Source organism: Balaenoptera physalus, assembly GCF_965194825.1.
Source record: "Balaenoptera physalus genome assembly, chromosome: 13".
Lineage (NCBI taxonomy): Eukaryota > Metazoa > Chordata > Mammalia > Artiodactyla > Balaenopteridae > Balaenoptera > Balaenoptera physalus.
This window is the reverse complement of record NC_138892.1, coordinates 106,908,196-106,925,444: the sequence shown is the minus strand read 5'-3', so window position 1 is coordinate 106,925,444 and position 17,249 is coordinate 106,908,196. Positions and strand designations below refer to the sequence as shown.

General features: G+C 41.4%; 1 protein-coding gene across 2 annotated transcripts in view; it reads right to left on the bottom strand.

The window, feature by feature from the left end:
• ADIPOR2 (adiponectin receptor 2) overlaps positions 1-16,999 on the bottom strand; it is a 51,769-nt gene extending 34,770 nt beyond the window's left edge. Inside the window, exon 1 of one of the 2 annotated variants that reach the window (XM_082422161.1) lies at positions 16,850-16,999. The gene's annotated coding sequence lies outside the window, so the exon portion shown is untranslated. The remainder of the gene's footprint in view (positions 1-16,849) is intronic. The other variant, XM_082422160.1, reaches the window with a different exon arrangement.
• Between the last annotated feature and the right edge of the window lie 250 nt (positions 17,000-17,249).

Here is a 17,249-nt window from a genome sequence, read left to right as displayed (position 1 = left end):
TGGTTGCCAGGAGCTGGGGCAAAGAGGGAATGGAGAGTTACCGTTTAACGGGTATAGCTTCTGTTTTGCAAGATGAAAAGAAGAGTTCTGTAGATGAATGGTGGTGATGGCTGCAACAACATGGATATACAACATGACACTTAAAAATGTTGATGATAGTAAATTTTATGTTGTGTTATTTTGCACATTTTTTAATGGGGGGGTGGAAATATACTATAGTACTATATGGCCTCTTTGTCTAGTAAACTTTTTATTGATGTAAAAAATACATTCAGAAAAGCACACAAAGGACACAAAGTTGACAAAGTATAAATGCTGTGTAACCAGCAACAAACAACATTCTAGCACCCAGAGGGCCTCTCTCCCCCATCACTGTAAAGCTTTTTAAGGTGTTAATTTTAAGAGGTCCAACCCCTTTCCTTGCCAGTTAATGTGATACAATCTTCCAGCAAGGTTCTCTAAAGACTTGCCAACTGCCATGGACCTTAAGTCTCCAAATTCTAAGGGCCAGTGGTATAATGTCCCTTTGTATTAACTGGGACACAGCAAGTAGGGTGCAGTAAGTAGTCTGAGTCTAGTGGCATCGCTTTCTAGTTCTATAATTAGATTATTCAGTGGTAGAGGACAGGCTGCAAAATATGTCCCATGATTTTGTTGGCTTCCTCTAAGTTGAAAGTAGCCAATTTCAAAGTGACTTGAAAGTTGTATACTGAAATTATTCCAGTGTGGTCTGTCATTCCATACTGAAGTATGTGTTTGAAGTTAGTGCATGGTTAATGAGACTTCTGGTATCAAGTTCATGCTCTTCCTTGATTGGAAACCTGAGTGGCACAGAATGTTCTACGTGGAAGTATCAGTATGTTATGCCCCTCATGACCTCTTCTTTCAGACTTCAACGTGAAGTAAAATATGTGATGCAAATCTGAACTATACTAATAATGAAACGAGATTATTTTTTTAGGATGGAACAGTTTATTTCAACAATGGGACCAGCAGGGATATTAAAGGCAGCAGATTTTCTTTTGAATACTAGCCATTTTTTCTCTTTACAAATCATTATTAAAAATAAGTACTAGATGTGTTACCCTGACTGGTTTATAAATCTTTAGAGAACCTTGCTGGCAGATTTCTATCACATTAACTGGCAAGGAAAGGGGCTGGACCTCTTAAACTTAACACTTCAAAAAGCTTTACCTTCTGTTCTGGGTGGGAGGTTGGAATAAAAGTCACCACCTAACTCTTCCAAAAAAAAAAAAAAAAAAAAGCTTTACCATGGGAATTCCCTGGCGGTCCAGTGGTTAGGACTCGGTGTTTTCACTGCCAGGACCCTGGTTCAAGCCCTGGTCAGGGAACTAAGATCCCACGAGCCGCTCGGCACAGCCAAAAACAAAAAAGAACATAAAAAGCTTTACAGTGATGGGGGGAGAGGGGTCACACAGCCCAAATCTACCTGTTTCCCTCCACTCTTACTTTCTGGTTCAAGCCACCAGCATCTCTCACCTGTCCTAATACAACAGCCAGTAAAGTCTCCTGGGTTCCACTTCTGTTACCCACCCACCCACCCCACCCCTTATCCTCCGAATCCAGTCCTCACACAGCGGTCACAGCAGATCTTTCTCAAAACACACTCCCTTACTTTTTGAGCCCTCCAATGGCTTTCCTTTACACCTAAGGGACCTCTTACCCTGGCTTACAAAACCTTAAATGACTTAGCCCCTAACTCTGGCCTCATTCTGTACCACTCTCCCCCTTGCCCACTACATTCCAGCCACAGTGACTTCCCATCTACTCCCCCAAACACTCCAAAGGCTCAAACGGCTCTATGTCACCTGGTTCCCAAGGCCTGGAATGCTCATCGCCCAGATCTTCCCATGGCTGGGCTCCTTCTTCACATGCGGGTCTCAACTTAAGGGTCACTTACTCAAAGAATCCTTCTCTGACCACATAATCTCAGTCACTCCTTATCACATCACTTTTTAATCTCTTCCACAGCACTTGTCTCTGGTATTTTTATTTCTTTGTTTACTTACTACTGGTCTATTCTCACTAGACTGAAAACTCCTGAAAGAAGAGACACTATATTGGGTTGGCCAAAAAGTGCCTTTGGTTTTTAAGTAAAAATAAAAAACACATTTTTCATTTTCACCAAGCACTTTATTGAACAACATATTCACCCTTTAGTTCCACTACCTTCTGCCATTTTTCAGGCAACTTCATAATTCCATCTTCCCAAAACTTTTTATCTTTTTGAGCAAGGAACTGGTCCAGGTGCCTTTTACAGTCTTCCAGGGAATTGAATTTTTTTCCTTTAAGAGAATTTTGTTAAAGACCGAAATAAATGGAAATCTGAAGGTGCAAAGTCTGGTGAATACGGCGGATGAATCAGAACTTCCCAGCCAAGCTGTAACAGTTTTTGTCTGGTCACCAAAGAAACAGGCGGTCTTGCGTTATCCTGATGGAAGATTACACGTTTTCTGTTGACTAATTCCAGATGCTTTTCATCAAGTGCTGCTTTCAGTTGGTCTAACTGGGAGCAGTACTCGTTGGAATTAATCGTTTGGTTTTCCGGAAGGAGCTCATAGTAGAGGACTCCTTTCCAATCCCACCATATACAAAACATCACCTTCTCTGGATGAAGACCAGCCTTTGGTGTGGTTGGTGGTGGTTCATTTCGCTTGCCCCACGATCTCTTCTGTTCCACATTATTGGACAGTATCCACTTTGCATCTCTCATCACAATTTGTTTTAAAAATGGAACATTTTCATTACGTTTTAGTAGAGAATCGCATGTGGAAATATGGTCAAGAAGGCTTTTTGCATTTAACTTATGTGGAAACCAAACATCAAAGCGATCAACATAACCAGGCTGGTGCAAATGATTTTCAGCACTTGATTTGGATACTTTGAGTATGTCGGCTATCTCCCGCATGACATAACGTTGATTGTTCTCAATTAATGTCTCGATTTGATCGCTATCAACTTCAACTGGTCTACCCGACAGTGGAGCATCGTCCAGTGAGAAATCTCCAGCACAAAACTTCGCAAACCACTTTTGACACGTTCGATCAGTCACAGAACCTTCTCCATACACTGCACAAATCTTTTTTTGCATTTCAGTTGTGTTTTTACCTTTCTTGAAATAATAAAGCATAATATGCCAAAAATGTTGCTTTTTTCTTCCATCTTCAATATTAAAATGGCTACACAAAAATTCACCAATTTGGGTAAGTTTTTTTTTTTTAAAATGCACACTGATACGTCAGCTGTCACAATACAATCTAACAAAATTGTTTCGAATGAAGTTGAAGACAACTAAGTGCTATTACAGCCACCTTATGGAAAAAAACGAATGAACCTTTTGGCCAACCCAATATATCTTCTTTACACCTATATCCCCAGTACCTAAAATAGCTTCTGGCACACAGTAGGTGTATTCACTAAATATCTGGTGAATAAATAAGTGGGGAATGACTACCCACACTTCAAGAGTAAGTTCATAGACAGAAACTAATTTCCCTGACTTCCCCAGGCACCTGACACTAACTCCTTTATTTTTCTCATTTACTAATGTTTCTATTATAGTACTTGTCAGAATTTATTGCATTTCTTTGTTTACGTGCCTGTCTTCCCCTCCTGCAATGCAAAACTTCTCAAGGTCAGGGAGCCTTTTTTGGAACCCATTTTTGTATCCACAACACCAAGCTTGGTCTGGGATGCAAAGGAGCTTAAAAATCTTTGCTGTATGATGAGGAGGAGGAGGGAGAATGACAGGAACAGCTAACATGCAATGAGTGCTAACTACATGCAAAGAACATTTCCCATGGATTATCTCTTTAAATCCTTGCAACAATCCTGGAGGATAGGTACAATTATTTCCTCCATTTTGGAAATGACAAAACACCCAGAGAGGTTATAAATAACATGCCTGAGATAACTACAGTAATAAGTGGCAATCTAATCTATCTAATCAATCTAACACCCAAGTTAATGCTCTTATCCCCAACCTTCGATGTTAGCATGAACCATAAGCTGTTCTCAAATAAATGCATGATAGCACTTAAGTGACAAAACCAGGAGTTAACACTGACAGTACACTGTACTTTACAGCGATGTTGAAAATATTAAGAAACAATCAAGAAATAGGGAGGAGGGCTTCCCTGGTGGCGCAGTGGTTGAGACTCTGCCTGCCAATGCAGGGGACACGGGTTCGAGCCCTGGTCCGGGAAGATCCCACATGCTGCGGAGCAACTAGGCCCGTGAGCCACAACTACTGAGCCTGCGCTCTAGAGCCCACAAGCCACAACTACTGAGCCCATGTGCCACAACTACTGAAGCCCGCGCGCCTAGAGCCCACGCTCTGCAACAACAGAAGCCACCGCAATGAGAAGCCTGCGCACCTCAACAAAGAGCAGCCCCCACTCGCCGCAGCTAGAGAAAGCCCGTGCGCAGCAACGAAGACCCAATGCAGCCAAAAATAAATTAATTAAATAAATAAATTTATTTAAAAAAAAAAAAAAGAAATGGGGAGGATCATGGAGCCTTGCCACATACCAGAAACAATAAAATGATTGGTTAAAATTGGAATCCTTCCCAAACACTCAAAACATTTCTGAGTAGAAAAATGTCAATAAAAAATCCTGATAACTGGGAAAAGAATAACTGATAAAATGGGAAAAGTTCCCAACATATGTTACTAACTGATACAGCTCTTCCAAAAACGATACACTTGATAACTGAGAAGGAGCAACACCTACGTTTCTAAGACAGGCACTACCACACGTTCATGTTCATAAAGTCTTAACTGATGTAAGTGCAGAGAAACATTTCAAATCAAATGCAGTTTATTTTTTAAAGATTATTTTGAAGCTATAAAGACAGGCAACACTCTGTATCATTTACACTACTTTCTTTCCTAGCATGAAGTAGGGCAACTTTTAAGTACAATCACAAGGAACCTCTTCTAACTTACTGCCCAACCCCACTGACCAACTTTCCTGAGAAGAAATCAGGCAAATCTTATGCTGTGAAGTAGAGTTGGGGGAAAAGCCAGTGAAAGCCTACCTCTCTCAGTCTTGAGACCTGCTTCAGAAGCACAGTATTACTGCCTATCACTCTAAAAGTTTAGAGGCTAATTTAGAGGTTACCAAGCGCCAGATAAAGTGAGCTTTTATACATACTCACCAAGTGCCAGATAAAGTGAGCTTTTATACATACTCTCATTTAACTTTAAAACCCTGCCTGTTACAGACAGTATGATCTCTGTTTACAAACGAGAGGACTCAGGGTAAGACTATTCAAGGTTATACAAGTTAAAAATAGAGAAGCAAGAAGTACCCAGATTAGGCCCTCTCCATTATACAACACTGCCTCCCACAAAGGTAAGTGGTTCCATTTTTCCTGGTCATGGTCATGATGTTATCTCTTTGAAGGGAGGTGAATTGCTGCTTAACACTTACCGGAGCCAACTTTGAACCAGGCTAAGTAGCTGGACTTTCACCCATCATCTCATTTAATCCTCCAGCTATCCTTATGAAACGGGGTCCCATTTTACAGATGAAGAAACTGACGCTAAAGGAGATCAAATAAGTCACCAATGACACAAACTTAGTGGAGACTATGAATTCAAATCTGTATCTAACTCCAAAGACCATACCTTACCACCATGTTACAGGGCTTCATTAAAGGCACAAATAGTCCATTAAAGCCACTGGTCATGGTCACAGATAAAAAACACCTTTATAAAAAGGATTTGAGGACCTGGAGGCACAGTGGTTAAGAATCCACCTGCCAATACAGGGGACACGGGTTCAAGCCTTGGTCTGGGAAGATCCCACATGCCGTGGAGCAACTAAGCCTGTGTGCCACAACTACTGAGCCTGTGCTCTACAGCCCACGAGCTACAACTACTGAGCCCTCGCACCACAACTACTGAAGCCCGTGTGCCTAGAGCCCGTGCTCCACAACAACAGAAGCCACCTCAATGAGAAGCCCGCGCACCGCAACGAAGAGTAGTCCCCGCTCGCCACAACTAGAGAAAGCCCGCGCGCAACGAAGACCCAATGTAGCCAAAAATAAATTAATTAATTAAAGAAAAAAAGGATTTGATACAACTTTTATAGCCATGTTACAATGGTCGTTTCCATTTCCCAAGATCTATAAGTAACCCTGAGTTTCTAAAACAAAGAACAGTACACAAAAATGCAAACGTACATGATAGGAACAACAGTCCTGAATGTTATAGTCAGAGAAATCCTGACAAGCCCATGATATATAAATTGTCATATCTACACTAAACCAAAATATGTAAATTATGCAAAGACTTCCTTTCATAAATCATCTGCACTATAATACCATATAACCACACTCTTGCTCCAACTATTTCAGAAATAAATCTGTCCAGGTAAAATATCTGATCTGTACAGTCAATGTTTCAGGCAAAATCAAAAACCCTACTTTGGTAAAGACCTGTCTCCATAAGTAAATAACAGCCATTCAGGGCCCTATCTCATCCTGCATAATACCCTCCACAACATAAGTTTCTTTTTTGTTTTTAGTTTCTACAATACTGCAGATGGAGAAACCAAGAAGTGATTAGTTATCTTTCTCAATATCACAATCAGAAATCTACAAATAAAACTTGTGTCTACAACCTTTCCCAATATCACTAAATTCCACTAAACCACAAGGTCTTCTTTCAACCACAAGTGTAAAAGAAAAGGAATGGGAAAAAAAAACAAACAAACCTAGAATATATAACTATCTGCAGACCTCACAGCAACTCTTCTCAGACTAAAAACCCTTTTTAAGTGGAAACAAAAATAGTTTTCATTCTTAAATTAAGAGATTTGTAGCGATTTCTATCAGACATTTCAGAAAGATCCAAATTTACATGTATAATTCTAAAATCAAAACTGAAAGTCTCGGACTTCCCTGGTGGCGCAGTGGTTAAGAATCTGCCTGCCGATGCAGGGGACACGAGTTCGAGCCCTGGTCCAGGAAGATCCCACATGCCACGGAGCAACTAAGCCTGCGCACCACAACTACTGAAGCCCATGCACCTAGAGCCTGTGCCCCGCAACAAGAGAAGCCACTGCAATCAGAAGCCCACGCGCAGCAACAAAGACCCAATGCAGCCAAAAATAAATAGATAAATAAAATTTAAAAAAAATTTTTTTTAAAAAGACCCAACGCAGCCAAATAAACAAATTTATTTTAAAAAAAAGTTTATCCTCAAACTGTCTGAAACCTAGCTTCTATTTAAAAAGTGGTTGAGAGCTTCCCTGGTGGCGCAGTGGTTAAGAATCCACCTGCCAAAGCAGGGGACACGGGTTCGAGCCCTGGTCCGGGAAGATCCCACATGCCACAGAGCAACTAAGCACGTGCGTCACAACTACTGAGCCTGCACTCTAGAGCCTGCGAGCCACAACTACTGAAGGCCGTGCACCTAGAGCCCGTGCTCTGCAATAAGAGAAGCCACCGCAATGAGAAGCCTGCGCACTGCAAGGAAGAACAGCCCCCGCTCTCTGCAACTAGAGAAAGCCATGCACAGCAACAGAGAACCAAAGCAGCCAAAAGTAAATAAATAGAATAAATATATTTTATAAATAAATTAATTAATTAAAAAGTGGTTGAGAGAAATGACATTTGGATGAGATCTACAAAATGTGCTATATTTATCTACTCCTCTAGGTTCTGTTTCTGGATCAAGTAATCCACCAATCAATTACTCTGGCCCAGAAGTCACAAACTTGAACATTTGAAGCAACCTGATGAATGACAAAAAGGCTGTTATTGTGTTGAACCAGAAACTGCTCAAAAGATTTACAATTCAAATTTAAAAACACAGTGTTAAACAGTGCTGTGGTAACTGGCTATGCATGTAAAAAAATTAGATCCCTGACTCACATCATATACAAAAAAAATTTTTTCAGGCAAGATCAAGATCTAAATATAAAATACCAAATTTCTAAAACGTTTAGAAAGAAATGCAGAGACCTAAATGACCTTGGAGTATGGAATAGATTTCTTAAATAAGGCACCAAGGACACAAACCAATAGGAAAAATGATGATAGATTTGACAATCCTTTTTATTCAACAAACCATATAAAAAGTTAACAGATAAGCCACACAGACTAGAAAATACCTACAATTCATTTCACAGACATAACCAGGATATGCAATAAACTCCTAAAAGCAATTTTAAAAGGACAACCCAATTGGGGGGGGAGAGACAGAGAGGGACAGACAGCTAAGAAACAGAAATCTGAATGGTCACTCAACATTTCAACATGCTCAATCTCATAATTAATCAAGAAAAATTTTAAGATAATATCATTTCACACTCATCTGACTTGTAAACATGTAATAAATCTGACAATGTCATGGATCTATAAGGATTTAGATATAGCAATTCTCATATTCTCATGCTAAAAAAACACAAAGTGTCTCAATTCTGAAAAGCAATTTGGCAATATCTGATAGAACTTTAAATTCCCATAACCTCAAACCCAGTAATTCCACTTCTGGGTAATTTACACCAGAGAATTCATTTCAAACTTAGTAACCACACACACACACACACACACACACACACACAAATTTCACAAAACATTTAATCCTTACTGCAAAACAACCTGATATTTCTCTAAATTATTTTAATTCCTAAAGTGGTTTCATAACCGATTAATGGTTCCCAACATGCAGTTTGAAAAACTTGCCAAAGATCTTAAATATGTGCACAAGGATTTCTAACCAGGAATGTTCAATGTAGCATTGTTTTTAAAACAGGAAAAATGGAAACAACCTAAATACCTATCAACACGAAAATAAATTTAAACTGGCTGTATTCGCATAATAATACAACTATACAGCAGATAAAAGTGATGACTATAGGATGAACCATATGAAACTACCATTTTTGTAGGTCAAAAATGGTAAAAATATCAGCAATTTCATGAGTCTAAAAAAACTTGTTTCATGAAAAACAAGTTACAGAGTAGGTAGAATATTGCTTATATAAAGTTTGAAAATACCCAAAACATAATACTGATCTGTTTCTGAATATACTCCTATGTAGTAATTATATAAAAACAGGTATTAGAAACACCAAATTCAAGATATCATTACTTCTGGGAAGAAAGTGAAACGTAACCCAAGAAGGTGCTTCAACTGTATGTGAAAGGTTTTTCTTTAAAAAAAAAAACAAACAGGGAAGTGTGGGAAAACGTTGAGATCTGATATAACTGTATGGTGGATGTGTGAAGATTAATTATATTGGTCTCTGTATTCTCCCGTATGTTTGAAATACGTTAAGAAAAAAAAAAAATCTGTATTAGCCAACTAAAACACACATCTGCAGCCTAAATTCAAACCAACTGCTCCATATAAAATTTCTTTCATTGGCTTGAAACGTTAATGCATCATCCTCACATTTTTTTAACAAGGGCCTCTAGCCAAAAAAATAATAAATAAATAAAATAAAGCTTTATGTAACACCCAATTTAAATAGTTCCTTAAAATCCATCAAGGGAAGATTTATCCCTGGAAAATTGGTCTTGTTCCTCCTTCCAGTTCAGTGCTATATATTTTACCATATTTCCATTTTTATCTCGGCTGCCAAGAAAATTCAAATCCAAATTTTATTCTTAGTCATTGAATTATGCTGCCACTTGGGAAAAGAATATATGCCTTCTCCTTTTCCTCATTTTTCTTTAATATATATATATAATTATTATATTTCTGGCTCTTTTAAGTTACAGAAATTCTGCAATGAAATAAAATGTAAATTAATTCCAAGAAAATAAAAATAAACTTTCTGTTCCACCATGCTAAGGAGTTTTCACCACCATTGCTTCTTCCTGGACCAAAGGAATGGGTATGCAAATACAACTATGCATACATGTTCATGACACTAAAATTTCAGGACATACAGGATTAAAGTCAATATGCTACCAGTGAAAAATAATTAGCTAATATACTAACAAAAAAATGTATACAAAAGAAAACGTGAAGTTGGTCAAAATTTAATAAGCTAATTATTTCTTTCTCTTCAAGACCATTTTGCTTTGTATGCTTTGTTTTCCTGTGCATGGATATTGTGGAAAATTCATAAATCCAATAAGAATATGTAACATTACAAGTCATATATAAAGAAAGTTCTGTGTTTTTTGTGTGTGTATGTGGTCTTCTATTTAAATACTTGAAGTGTCCTTTCCCACAGGTATTTTCCCCATGCCTGAAGATATTCTGGCAGTTTCCTGAATTTGGCTTCCCTTCTCCTTCTGTCTGGAGCCTCACAATGTCTACTGAAGCCAAGCATACCATTTAGGCAGCACACATCCTCTCTAACACATGGTATACCCCAATACAGCAAATTCAAAACCATGGGTTACATGAAACAAATCCCCTAATTAATCCATTCCTTAACTTCCAAAACTGAATACCAAATGTTCTTATTAAATAGGTTTGGTTAATTATTTCCTTACAAACAGGGACTAGGATGTCAATCGCTCTTATTTATCTCATTTTAGAAATAAAGGATAATACAGAGGGACTTCTCTGGCAGTCCAGTGGTTAACACTTTGCCTTCCAACGCAGGGGATGCGGGTTCGATCCCTGGTCAGCAAGCTAAGATTCCCACATGCCTCGCAGCCAAAAAAACCAAAACATAAAACAGAAGCAATATTGTAACAAATTCAATAAGGACTTTAAAAATGGTCCACATCAAAAAAATCTTTTTAAAAAAAAGGGATAACATAGAGAATATACACCAAGATGACAATTCCGTGCTGCAATTTTTCAAGTTTACATTTCACAAAGACTTTGAAAAGGTTATTTTTAACAAAGTTAAAGCACTTCACTCAGCAGTAAGCCCAAAACAACATAATCCAATTTAGGTTTTGAAAAGAATATAACATTTACTCACCACCAGGATTACAACAGATATGAATAAAGTTACATGCTCCTCATCTTCAAGAAATATATAGTCTACTGGGCAGTCGCCCAGATTCTTTTAACAGGGATGGCAAAATCACACTGCTTTCCAGGACTAGATAGGGAATCTAAACAGGTGAGCAGCTCTGTCTAAGGGGTAAGTACTAGAAAGAACAACTACAGAATGTAGATTTTGCCTAAAGTAATTCTAAATCAACTTCAAAAGAATGCTATCAGAACAAAACACATCTCCCAGTGAGACAGAACACATCATTGCAAGATATGTTTAACTGGGGCTTCCCTGGTGGCACAGTGGTTAAGAATCCACCTGCCAATTCAGGGGACACGCGTTCGAGCCCTGGTCCGGGAAGATCCCGCATGCCGCGGAGCAACGAAGCCCATGCACCACAACTACTGCGCCTGTGCTCTAGAGCCCGGGCTCTGCAACAAGAGGAGCCACTGCAGTGAGAAGCCCGTGCACCGCAAAGAAGAGTAGTCCCTGCTCGCTGCAACTAGAGAAAGCCCGTGTGCAGCAACGAAGAGCCAACACAGCTAAAAAGAAATAAATAAATAAATTTATTAAAAAAAATAAAAATAAAAATAAAATAAAATACAGACTGTTTAAAAAAAAAAAAAAAAGATATGTTTAACTGCCAATCAGATACAGACTGAAAAAAAAGTTGGAAATGGCAATGGAGAAGCTAGACCTCGGCCACATTTCTGGTTAAGAGTTTACATTGCTGTGGCTTTTCTGGACGGCAGTCTGGCAATATACATCAAAAAGAAAAACATGCATTTCCTTCAACCCAGTAACTAGACTCTTAGAGAGCTACTCTAAAGAGCCATCAGCCTGCAACAATTGTACATACAATGCATATGCATGATATACAATAAATTTAAACAATCTAAACATCCAGCAATAGGAGCACTATTAAATTATGGTGCACACATTCAATAAAATACTAACAAACGATTTAAAGAACAGAGTAGACACAAATGTATTGACCTGGAACGCCATCGTGAGTGTTGGTTTTTAAAGCACACTACTATGAGCTAAGATGGCGCCATGTGCCAAGCTCCCAAGTGCTACTTCCGGTCACACCTGGAAGCAAGATTCCAAGCCACAGCCTGAGAAGGGTTGGCTGGTGTCAGTGGTGTAGCTCTTCTGAGAACTGCTCAAGGAGAGCCAGTCTGCAGCCAACTTGTCCAGCAGAAATAAACACTAGCTGCCCAGCAACCTGCAAGCAGTTACAGAAATAATAAAGTAGACCCTCTGGCCTACACTGAGGAGTTTCCACAGCAGAATATTCACTACAAACCCAACGTGGGAGATTTTCAAGTTGCAACCAAATAAACCCAGCAAAGAACTGGCAAAGCTGGTGATGTTTATGGCACAGATTGGTCACTGCCACCCAGAACATCTAGATAACTTTCCTCAAGAACGGAAAGATCTGCCCTCCTACAGCTACACTGTCTTGAATGTAGGTCTTCCAATAACATTTTGCAATACTCTGATCTTGCTGAGAACCTCATCTATCCATCAAGGTTGCCAGAGATCTTCTTTGAACCTCGACGCTGCCATGTAAGTTGCTACGACTCTGTACACTCATTTTGTGACCGATGAGAATAAAAGTGCAAAAACAAGAATACGGTGAATATAGTATTGCAGAATTACACATGCACATGTTAAGGGACAGCAACGCAACTGCACCCAAGATATCTTTGGAAGTGATGACTAAACTACAGAAGAAGCATCTGAAATGACGCCAGGACCGTCAATGTTATCACAACCGTATGCTTCTGTCTCTTTTTTTGTAATCTCTTGGCTGTGCCGTGCAGCACGTGGGATCTTAGTCCCCAACCAGGGATCAAACCCTCTCACTCTGCGTTGGAACCGCGAAGTCTTAACCACTGGGCCGCCAGGGAAGTCCCACAACTGTGTGGTTCTCTAAGGTCACCAAGGTATTAGTCGCTGCCTTGACCTTCTTACAAGGGCAAGATGAACAAGAGGAAGAGGACAAGACTCAGAATGCTAATGCAGCGTGCCTCGGGGGAGAGGCTCTAAACACAAGAAAAGAAGCTTACCAAAGTACTTCAGAAACAAAAGAAGAAAAAAGTTACAAGTGTTTAACTTTTCAGCTATCCATTTGATTCATGAGCCCCAAGAATTTGCACAAAAACTACTAAAGCAGCTGTAGAGTTATAAGGAGACATCTGAAGTGAAGTTAGTGCTCCTGAACCTTATCTCCAGATTGGCAGGAATTCACATGCTTTTTCTATCCCCTTGTGCAAAGGTTTCTGCAGCAGCACCAAAGAGAAGTAACAAGATCCTTCGGTCTGCTGTATACACTTCTCAGCACCTGGGAGTCCCAGAGCGCATTCCAGTGTTGCTCATGACCATGCCACCCATTTTGTTATGACAAGAACTCTGGGGAAGTCATGACAGTAGGAAACAAAGCTCTGAAAGAGATAACAGCTCAATGACTAAAAAACTTCCTCAAAACCTGGCCCAGTATAAAACACAAAGAAAGAATGTGATGATGTCTCCTAGGACTCTGATTCAGTTCTTCCAAAAACTGAATCCTCAGATACTGCAGAAGGAATTCCAGGGTAAGACTACAGAGGCCTCAATAAAATCAAGGGTACAAGAATATGGAGAATTAGATGCTAACGATTACATTCCGGGAACAGACGTTCTGGAAGTTGAGGAAGAGAATGCTGAGAACGATCACGATGGGTGGGGAAACACCAGTCTCAGTGAGGAGGAAGCTGATGCTAAGTGGGGTGATGGGCACCACTCTTCCGATGAAAAGCAGCAAGAAACCTCCGAGAAGCTGAACGGCTTCACGGAGGAGCCAGAATGTCCCATCAAAAAATAAGATTTTCTTCAGAGAAAAGCAGCTGGTGCTACAAAATAAACTTTTGAAAAAGAGAAAACGAAGTAACTTCCACGCAAGTTTTCCACTCCAAGGAAAAGGCTAAATTTGTGTCATTAATCTGAATGTTAGTGAATAAAGACTTCATTTGCATTAAAAAGTCCAGAAGCACTATATTTTGAAAATCACCCCAAAAAAGCACACTGCTGAACAATGGTTGGTTTGATCCCATTTTAAAAACTCTGCAACAGGAAAAATGAGCCCTAATATGTAGATTTTAATTAACAATGTAGCAATATTGGTTTATCAATTGTAACAAATACAGCATGTTAATGCAAGGTGTTATCAACAAGGGAAAATGGAGGGTGGGTAATATGAGAACTTTCTTTACTATCCACACAGACTTCTGTAAATCTAAAACTGCTCTAATAAAGTCTATTAATTTTTTAAAAACCTACATGTGTAGACAGATTCACAAATAAACATTGACATATGCAGACAAAGAGAGGCGGAAAGCTCTGTATCAAACTTATTAACAGTGGTTTTCTACAGAGAGTGAAGAGCTCAAGGAAGACTTTTCACATTATATATCTCTGGACTGTCTAAAAACTTGCTACACTGAGCAATACTCTAAGAGGCTCTGCAGGACATGGAGCGCCTGGGTCCTGAAACCAGGCTGCATGGATTCAAATCCCAGCTCCACCGTTAACTAGCTGACAAACTCGGGCAGTTAATCTCTCTGTGCCTCAGTTTCCTCATCTGGAACTAGGGATAATAGTTTGTGTACCCACACAAAGTTGCTGCAGGTATTAAGTTACTTACTACATGGTAAGTATTGGAAAACTACCTAGTCCATAGTAAGTGCTCAATAAATAGTGTCCTCCACCGCCACCAAGCATCCACTGTGCCTCAGTTTTTTTTAAAATCTTGACTGGTAAGACAAATCAGGAAAACTTGGCTCATCAAGCCCTTTCTAGTGAGATCTACAATCCAGAGAATACAATGTATTCAACAGCCAAACAAAAATAATCTGAGTTTTTAACAGATTACAAATCAACACTTAGCAATATAAGCCCATTTATATGAAAACAATCACTAATAGATTCTATAAGGATAATCACAAAAACAAACCCCTCTAAGTGCTGTGATTCTGGATAATATTTACTTTCTCCTTTATACTTTACTGAGTCATTTTAATTTTCCACATTGAATATGCATCATTTTTAATGAAATAAAGTAGGAGTCGGCAAACTTTTTCTATTGAAGCCCACAGAGTAAATATTTTACCCTTTACAGGCCATAAAGGTCTCTGTCCTAACTATTCAACTCTACTGTTGCACCACAAAAGCAACCAGGCAATACCTAAATAAACGCATATGGCTATGTCCCATTGAAAATTTAATTTACAAAAACAGGAAGCTGGCAGGACACTGCCCACAAGCTGTCAAGTTTGCCGACCCTAAAATAAAGAAGGAAACAAAATTGTTTTCATTTTGGAAAACAAAATATAATTTACAACAAAGAAAGTGCATGAGCTATACTGACACTATTGATGGGGGAAAAAAACCTATTCACTTATTAATATATGGGAATGTACGGACAGAAAAACACAAACTCTTTCATTTAGGCTCTGGAAATCCTCCTCTCATCCTTAGTGCCCCAGTAAGAGAAAACTTGCTAAGGAGCCTAAAGTCTAGATAGGAACATACACTAGTGGGTAGGCAGTCACAAACAGAAACTAAAAGAAGTATGTCTTTCATATTTAAATCAACTTGAAATTTCTTCAAATTTCATAATAATTCACCAAGTAGCAGCCACCACAGGCGTGGAAGTCCCAACTACTGATGAAAGGATTTTAGTCTTGGATAATCACAATCAACACCGACAAATTTGTGAAAGGAGATGAAAACATCTATGGACATCTAACAGCATTAGAAGTGAAATTTCTATGAAATAAACATTAGAAATGAAAAAGTCAGGAATGAAAAATCTATGAAATTCTAACGGAATTAGAGTCAGAGGGTGGTTAAGATGAGACATGCAAGTGGCCTTTGATAGGACACTTCAAACTTCAAAACTGACAAAGTTTCTGATCTCTGCCCCAAAAATAAAGCTTTGGGTTGAAGGAAACCATTCTTAACATTTCACTTGGAACATGGTTTGAAATATTATGACAGATTTCTTGGAGTTTTCAATGGTTTCTTTGGAGGAAGGAAGAAGGACTGTTTTGGGAAGAGCTATGAAGGCTGCGAAGTCCAGAGTCTAAACCTAAAGACGTTAGACGACCACTCTGCTAAAAAGACGCCAACACCCTGCAACGCAGCCAGCGTGCCCGGTACAACCGCAGCGGGACCTCTCAAGCTTTCTGCTGGGCGACCTCGCCAAGTTGTCAAACCCCAGAGGAGACGGTAAACAAGACCCAGAGCCAGCGGTGCCCAATGCGAGCTCTCGCACAGACGCCCAGACCCACCGAAGCCGGTGAGCAGCAGCCTCAAGGGGCGACACCGACGCCCGGCAGCCCGACGCCCGGGACACCAGGCCCAGAACGCGGTCCAGCCGGCCGCCTGCGCGCGGGCAAGCACCGGTGAGGGGTCTCCCCGCCGCTGGGGCCGGACGGGGGCCCAAGCGGAGCCCACCCAGGAGTGCGGCCAGCAGAGACGCGGAGGGGCGCTAGGGCCTGGGGGAGCCCGGGGCCGAAGAAAGCCGGAGCCGAGGGACCCGGGGCTGGGGGGACTGGTACCAAAGGGAGCTGGGGCCGAAAGGAGCCGGGGCTGAGAGGACCCGGGATGGAAGGAAGCCGGGGACCCGGAGCTGAAGGGACTCGGGACTGAGGGGACCCAGAGCTGGGGGGGCCGGAAGGGAGCCGGGGCTGAGAGGCCCGGGGCGGAGGAAACCCGGCCCTGAGGGGCGCCGGCCCGGGGGTCGGGCGGACTGAGCAGGGGATGGAGGAGCGCGCTCCCCGCCCGCCGCGCTGCCGGGACACCCGCCCTCAGCCCTCGCCCCCGCCGGCCTGGCCCGTGCTCCCACTCGAGAAACTCACCAGAGCTCGCCGCCGCCTCGCTACGCGTCTCGGACTCCTCGGAACCGCGGCCGCCGGGACCCCAAACCAGCGGAGGGGCCGCCCGCTGCCGCCGCCGCGACCCAGCGTCCGGGAGGGTCCTCACACCGCCGCCGCCGTGACGCGAATCGCAAGAGGCGGCTCTGGCCAATGAGAGCGCTCCTCGTGCGCAGCCGCACTGGCCCAAGCCGGAAGCGCCCCGCCAGGCCGCTCCCGGGCCTGGAGCGGTTTGGTAGCGGCCGGGGGTCCGCAACACGATCCGGCGGCGCCGAGCGCCCCGGGACACGGAAGTCCTTTCGCTTCCCTGCCGCCGGAGGCGGGAGCGTGTGCAGCGGAAGAGGCGGGGCCGCCCGGCTTGGGAAGCTTCCCGGTCACTATGGAT